The sequence below is a fragment of the Tiliqua scincoides genome, chromosome 8 (assembly GCF_035046505.1).
Source record: "Tiliqua scincoides isolate rTilSci1 chromosome 8, rTilSci1.hap2, whole genome shotgun sequence".
Taxonomy (NCBI): Eukaryota; Metazoa; Chordata; class Lepidosauria; order Squamata; family Scincidae; genus Tiliqua; species Tiliqua scincoides.
The window spans coordinates 13,794,017-13,802,071 of record NC_089828.1 but is presented as its reverse complement, the minus strand read 5'-3'; the positions used below and the strand labels follow the sequence as shown (position 1 = coordinate 13,802,071).

The 8,055-nt window shown below is 48.3% G+C and overlaps 2 pseudogenes; both read left to right on the top strand.

Moving 5' to 3' along the window:
- The first annotated feature begins 1,037 nt into the window (after positions 1-1,037).
- Positions 1,038-1,154, top strand: LOC136659696 (5S ribosomal RNA; annotated as a pseudogene).
- Positions 1,155-1,183: 29 nt separating this feature from the next.
- On the top strand, positions 1,184-1,306 carry LOC136659691 (5S ribosomal RNA; annotated as a pseudogene).
- The last annotated feature ends 6,749 nt before the right edge of the window (positions 1,307-8,055 follow it).

Sequence of the window (8,055 nt, the reverse complement as noted above, 5' to 3'; positions counted from 1 at the left end):
GGACTGTATTGTTAGGAACTTTGTCCTGCCAGGTGATGCCGAGGATGCGTTGGAGGCAGCGCATGTGGAAAGCGCTCAGTTTCCTCTCCTGTTGTGAGCGAAGAGTCCATGACTCGCTGCAGTACAGAAGTGTACTCAGGACGCAAGCTCTTGAAGACTAGGACATATTTTGGCAGTTGCCTTCCCTTCATATGGGAACAAGTAGAAGGGTGATCGAGATCTATTGGTTAGACCTCTGGATGAGCTGTAATAGCTCAGCAAGAGTGCCCGCCTCCCATGAATAGCAAGAAACCTTGAAAGCAGAGGCTTTGCCATCAAGGGACAGGGGGGCAGTCTGCCCCGGGTTCCAGCCCCCAGGGGGTGTCCTGAGGCTAAGCCAGACGCCTCTGCTCACTGGGAATCCTCCAGCCCGGTGCTCAGGCAAGTGCGCCCAGGGCTGGCCAAGCACACGTGGCATCTCCAGCCTCCTCCTTGAGCATGGCTGCAGGGACGGGGAGCCCGACGGCGCCAGACCCTGCGCTGCAGTAGCGTACGTTTTGCAGGGAGCCTCCCTGCAGCATGCAAGCAGCTCCTTGCCTCCCCGTTGGAGCCATCTGGAGACGAACGGCTCGCAAGGTGAGGGGACGGAGCCGCTTGCACGCTGCGGGGAGGCTCCCTGCAAAACTTAGTGCACCGTCCCCCCTCTGGCTACACCAGTGCTTGAAAGTTAACCAATTATTATCAGTCATGGTTGGACTCCTTCTAATTGCTTCTCTCTCAGCCTCTCTGTTCCTGGCCTGTAAAATATCAGTACAGTGGGCCCTCAGTATCTGCAGGGAATCCGTTCCAGGTCATCCTGTGGAGTTCAAAATATGCAGAAAATTAAATCCGGGGGTGGGGTAACTTACCTGGGGGGTGCACGTGGCCTCCTGGCCTCCTCAGAAGCCTCCTGGATGTGACTGGAAGTTACTTCCTGTTGCATATGGGAGATCCTCTGATGTCCTTTCCTGTTGCATCTGGGAGATCATCTGATGTCCTTCAGCCAATGGAAACAGTTGGACAGCAACTGTTACCCTGCACATGCCTGATCTTGTCTGATCTTGGAAGCTAAGCAGGGTCAGGCCTGGTTAGTACTTGGATGGGAGACCACCTGGGAATACCAGGTGCTGTAGGCTTATACCATAGTCTTTCGAGACTGAAGGTTGCCAACCATCTCCCTATACTGAACACTATCTCCCGATCTTGTCTGATCTCGGAAGCTAAGCAGGGTCAGGCCTGGTTAGTACTTGGATGGGAGACCACCTGGGAATACCGGGTGCTGTAGGCTTATACCATAGTCTTTCGAGACTGAAGGTTGCCAACCAATGGGCTCAGCATTCACAAATACTCAAATCCACGGATGCCAACAGATAAGGAGGGCCCACTGTACTCATTGATTTCCTTTGGCAAGCTCTTTGTGCAGATTGGCTGGCTAGAATTATTTTGACTAAGCATCTCAGAGCGCAGGTATGCATGGCTTCATGCAGGTTATCTCAGTGTATGGATCTTGAGTTGCAACAGGTAATTGGCACCACCTGCTGAGTCACAATGTGGCGTCTGCCTCTGCTTCCTTCCAAGGCTGTGTTTTGCACCTGGTTCCAGTTAGAGGGGCCTTAAGGTTCTAGTAAAAAGCACTGTAGGGCCTGCAGGATTGGATCACCTATGGAACCAGCGGAGGAAGAATATACTGTATAGGTGGGGCCCCTAATCCACGGATACAGTGTCCACGGATTCAGTTATCTGCAGATCCAAGGCTGTGCATGTACTTCTACATTAAACAAAGGCAGAGTAATGGGTGCATGGGGGGGGGCACTACACATAAAGGTGTCCCTGATATCCACAGTTTCTGTATCTGCAGAGGGGTCTGGAATGGAACCCTGTGGATATGGAGGTCTGCCTTCATCATGGAGAGAGATGGGGCTGAAATGACAGCAGAATGGAAAAACAAGCACAGTACCCAAGACTGGAAAGGGGAAACTCTCACAAATTAGGGCTTGGGGGGGAGAATGATCTCCCCTCGCTCCAAGCATTAACGTCATCCAAAAATCAAAATGGGAAAACGTTCAGCACAGCCCCCCATCTCTCTTCTCTTTGAACCTGCCTTTGCTGGCCTCCCCTGGCGGCAGCTTGCCCTTTATTAGCATCTTTTCATTATTCCAAATGCAGTTTGTGTAGCCTAATCAAATTGCTGACCTTAAATTTCACACTAATTTATGTTTGTAGCCTGGCTTCTTCTTCACATGTTGATTGTTACACTGTTAAGGAAATGAGCCACTGACCCCCGTCTCCCAAAATCACTGGATCTGCCTGAGCGTAATAGGACTTGCTTGTTACTTGCTGCGTGCTTTAATTAGATGAAAACATCTGAAAATAGAGGCGGCTGTGGAGCTGCAGCACCCGCAGAATGAGATCTCTATTAAAGCCTGCGGAGTTCTGACGTTCTAGGACAGGCCTGTACCACTTGAGGCCCACCAAGCTGAATACAGCCTATGAGATGTGTACAGTGACCCACTGGGAGACTCAACAAACTCGCTTCTCCAGCAGTCCAGCAAGAACTGAAAAAAATAAGAAGGTGTCAAGCAGGTGGCAGGCTACATATGTGGCTTGTGGACTTTAAGAGGTCACCAGTTCAGAGGGTTTTATGTAGAGCAAGGGTACCCAAACCCCAGCCCAGGGGCTATTTGTGGGTCTTGGGGATCCCCTGTCTGGCCCGCGGGGAGCCCCCAGCCTCCTGTGAGCTTCTGGCCCTCTGGAGACTGGCTGGAGCCCGTGATGGCCCGACACAACTGCTCTCAGCACAAGGGTGACTGTTTGATCTCTCACGTGAGCTGCGGGCCAAGGGCTCCCTCCACTGCTTGCTGTTTCACGTCTGTGATGCAGCAGCGGCAGCGAAGAAAAGGTCGGCCTTGCACAAAGCACAAATTCTTTTTTCTCGGCCCCCAACAGTGTCAGAGAGATGATGTGGCCCTCCTGCCATAAAGCTTCGACACCCCTGCTCCAGAGTTTGGATAGTCCTTTGGCATGCCACCCCCTTCCCTTTGCTTTTGCTTGCACATAGCCCCTTTCTTTCTTTTTCCTTCTGACCGCCATCACCAGCACATTTTCTTCCTGTTAGGGCTATTTTTTGAAAAGCAGGAAGAAAAAGGCAGAAGAGGAAGTACAGTAGGACTCCGGTATCTTCAAGCCCGACACACGTGGATTTGACTCACTGAGAATGCCAGTGGATACTGGGGTCCAATTTTTGAATGCCTTCAAACACAAAAAAGCCCCCAAATCAGGTTTCCTACCATTTCATGGCCAAATGGTGCCATTTCCAAGTCTCTAGAGCTATTTTTAGCCCTGAAAGACCCACTTCCATGGGTCTTCTGTGCAGAAGTTCCTTGCTCCTCCCAGCCTTGCCCCAGAACAGAACCCCCATGGATACCAGGGTCCCACTGTATGTGAGAAGAAAGAGTGATGACCCAGACTGTTTCCCAGAATGCTCCTTCCTGCCTCATACTTCCACTTCCTGCTTTTTTAGATATAGCTCTATTGCAATGGTCTCCAAACTGGAGACTGCTCCAAACTGGAGACCAGCCCTGAAAAAGGCTGGTGAGCTTCCTTCTCGTGCCGCCGACCTCTCCCAAACTATATGCGGTCTAACCACGTCTGCCTGGAAATCCAGGTGCAAAACCTGCTGGGGCGACTGACCCCAGAAGTGGCTGGCTGGTACATAAGAACAGCCCCACTGGATCAGGCCATAGGCCCATCTAGTCCAGCTTCCTGTATCTCACAGCGGCCCACCAAATGCCCCAGGGAGCACACCAGATAACAAGAGACCTCATCCTGGTGCCCTCCCCTGCATCTGGCATTCTGACATAGCCCATTTCTAAAATCAGGAGCGCAGTTTGGGGGAGATCGGTAGCGAGGTAGGGATCCTTGTTGCCACTAATTTGACCTCTGCTAAAGGCAGCAAGTACAGCGAAGCCTCCTCTGCTGACCTTAAAGAACAGATTGGTTCATATGGGAGAGGGCAGCTCTTCAAACTTCCTGGTCTTCAGCTGTAGAGGGTGTTATATGGACCCGGAAACCCTGATGCAACAGGCAGCCTTTTCTGTGGTTTATTTATTCATGTAAAATATCTATAACCCATGTTTCTTCCCCTTATAGGGACCGTTGGGTGATTCTCCTGGATCACTGCATCAGGAATGAGTCAAACATCCACCGTATCTCATAAAGAGATCTAACAGACTGACCTGTGCAAGCAGAGGCTGATTGGAAAGAGGTGTGACCTCTTTCTGTGCTGTGTGCTATGGGCACGCTTTCTCAATGGACAGAGACTTGCTCTTGCAGGAGCATTTAACTGCTTAATTAGTTGTATTCCTGACAACACAACTAGCAGTTCTCTCCTGGCACATAGTTTGGGAATAACCGCCTAAGTGTGCTGAACAAGGTTGCAGGATCACAACCTAGCGAATAGCCTGTTGTAAAGTGGTTTACCTTATTCTTTTAATGATGGAATAAAGTGTGTTTCCATAAGAGAGTATTTTCCATCTGTACTTTGGTTCCTAGTGCATTTCTGGGAACTATTAATGGATATTAGGCACTAAAATTAAATGACTGTATTTTAGACATTCATTCTCTTTTTGGTTTGGATTTTTCTTTCCAAAGGGTTTCTGAGATGATTTTTTTCCCCCATACTTCTGTCCCCTGTACTAATGTTTCAAATAATCATAAAATAGGGAAAGGGGGTTCATCAAGAGCTCCCCTTTAAGTATGAACAGCCCAATCCTACCTATCTCCTTGCAGACAGATACAGCCACACCCACAAGGTATGCACTGTATCCCACAGAGGAGTTTCTGTGGCCTCCCCAATGTAAGGTGTTTTGCCAAATCCCAATCCACTGGGCCTTGTAAACCAGTCCAATCAATCAGAGTTGCCAATAAGCCAAGTTACAGTCCAAAGTCAGGTTCCAGGTAGGTCAGTCCAATCTGTCAGGGTATCCAAATCAAAGTCCAAAGCCAAAGTCCAGTCACAATCCAGTCTGATTCCCAATTCCATAAACCAAGTCAGTCAGTCAGTCTCCTCTCCTACCTCCAACCTGCACTCCTTCAAAACCCACCAAACCTTCCTGCCTCAGGTGCTCCATATATCCCTGAGGGCCTTATTACCTTCCAGTGGCCGCAGCTGTGCAGCACACTCTGCTGGATGCCCAGGCCTTACCCTTAAAGGGGCCACTGCTGACACCACATCTACCTCCTCGCGAGTTCTTCCGCAATTCCAATACATAAGGGAACATTTATTCTCTGGCCCTGGAGTAAGCACTCACTGCCCCATTGGGTTTACTCAGATCTGCACCAACTATATCGGCGATTTTCAACCACTGTGCCATGACACACTGATGTGCCTTGAATGGTCTGCAGGTGTGCTTTGGGAATTTGGGGGAGGATCATATACTAGTAGAGCCATTGGGGTATGTGGGTGCTGTAATGTGCTTTGTCCGTTGTCAAAAAAGCTGGTGGTGTACCTTGACAATTTTCATACCTTCTTGGTGTGCCTTGGGTAAAAAAGATTGAAAATTGCTGAGCTACGTAGATGGTGCAAATTCGAGTACACCCAGGAAGGTGGATCAAGGCCGAAAAGGGGGATAGGATATTGATGGCATTGCTGCCAGTGATACTGCCCCCTTTCCAGCCACGATCTACCCTCCTCCCTGCCCCAGTCTCCTTTCTATTCCTCCCTTGCCCCCTCATCGGGAGGTCACTGGCACACAGACCTGGCCACTCACCACTTCCAGCAGCAACCAGGCCATGCTGTATGGTGCGTTGCATTTTGCAACAGTCACAAAGAAAATTACAACGCTGGAAATCTTGTTCTAGCAACATAAAGCCCTGTTCGGATTGGACCATTAGACAGTAATCCTATACACACTCTCCTGGGAACAGTGGCATCACTGTTCACAGGGGCAGGGGTTGCAGGCCTCACTGGGTGACACGCATAGGGGCGATGACACCACTACTGATCTAAAAAATTTTAGATTTTGGTATTTTGAATAATACCAATCGATGTGTAATTTCATGCAGCTCCGTGCTGAAATATCTCTATTCTATCAGAAGTTATAACCAAAAAACCAGTGGGGTGGGGCACTGGTGTATCATCATGCCCACTGCCCGGGGGGTTGCCCTGCCCACTACATGGGAGGAAGTCCTTCATAGGGGTGACATGGTGACATCCCGTACCGGGTAACGCAAACCCACGTGGCACCACTGCCTGGGAATAATCCTCAGTGAACACAATATAACTTTTTTTTTCTTTAGTAGACCTACCTAGGAGTGCACTGTTGGAAGCTTTACATAAAACAAAAGACCAAATACCGTGATGGAAATTGACCTGATCCTACCCATCCTGGTGCAATTAATAGCCAGGTATCAGATGCCTTGCAAAATACCTTGTTATATGATTAATATGCAACCAAAAGGTTGCAATAATTGCTTTTTGTTTAATGTGGCCATGTGCAAATAAGAGAGAGAGAGAGAGAGAGAGAGAGAGAGAGAGAGAGAGAGAGAGAGAGACCACCGTTCAATATCTTTTGTGTTGTATGTTTTCTGTTTTTAAAATTAATGTGACATAAGGCATTCTTTATGCTAATGTTATAGCTCCTTGGTTGAGATTAACACCATTATCTTCTTTAATGAATAATTCATTCCCCATTGAAAAGTTAACTATATCATTTTTACAGTGTGTAAATGAAACTTTGAAGTGCAATTTAACTTTAAAGAACTTCAGATTGGAGAGAATTCTCATAAAGCACCCCAAAAGTGCTGTGCTGGCAGAATTGCCTCCGACTGAAGTGTAATCACCTTATGGGAGGTGCGTAGGAGATTTTTAATTTTGCTTCTCATTTTGGGGAAAAAAAAAAGGAAAAGAAAAGAAAAAGACAATTATGTGTAGGAGAGAATCTTTATCCCTGTAACTTTATTTATTGAGTTAATATATTATGACAATCACAGGGTGATTCTGAGGCCAGTTAAAGCATTTTCACCATCCAGAGTGAAAAAAGAGGGCCCCTCTCCCACTCCTGTCTATTCACTTGGTTGGTCTCCTCTAGCAGTGGAGATGCACCCCCAAGGGTAGTACGTGTATATATCCATTTTGCACAACCTTCCTCGAATGGTTCCCCTAGGAGTCTAGAAAAGGCGCCTGAGGGGGGAACATGATTGAGATATACATAATTATGCAGGGGCTGCATAGAATGGATAGAGGAATGTTCTTTTCCTCTCACATAAAACCAGAATGAGGAGACATCCATTAAAATTGAGTGTTGGGGAGAGGTAGAACAGACAGAAGAAAATATTTCTTTATCCAGCATGTAATTAATCTGTGGAACTCCTTGCCACCAGATGTGGTGGTGGCATCTGGCCTAGATGCCTTTAAAAGGGGATTGGACAAATTTCTGGAGGAAAAGCCCATCACAGGTTACATGTCATGAAAGGTATGTGCAACCTCCTGATTTTAGAAGTAGTCTTCCTCAGAAGGCCAGGTGCAAGGGAGGGCACCAGGATGCAGGTCTCTTGTTGTCTTGTGTGCTCCCTGAGGCATCTGGTGGGTCACTGTGAGATACAGGAAGCGGGACTAGATGGGCCTTCAGCCTGATCCAGTGGGGCTCTTCTTATGCTTATGCTCTTATACCATCTTGGACAATATGACAAAACTCAAGGGTTACCGCTCCAGGCAGTCATTACATCAATCCTTAGAATTGTGAGGAAAACAGCATGGCTGTTAGCAGTGGGGGGGGGGGGTGTCTCCCTTGTTTTGTGGTGGTGGCCATTTTTCTCCATAGACCAATTCAACACCCAGCGGGGGGGACCAAAGCAGCCATGTAGGGATCTGCCTTATCACACTAGGGTTCGCATCACCCAGTGTGGGAGATATGTCACCCCTACAATGCAGCTCCTCCCATGCAGTGGCTGGGACAATGCCCTGGGCCGTGGGCATGGTGATGTACCATCACACTGCCCTGCTTGTTTTCTGGCTATGACATTTGATAGAATAGAGAT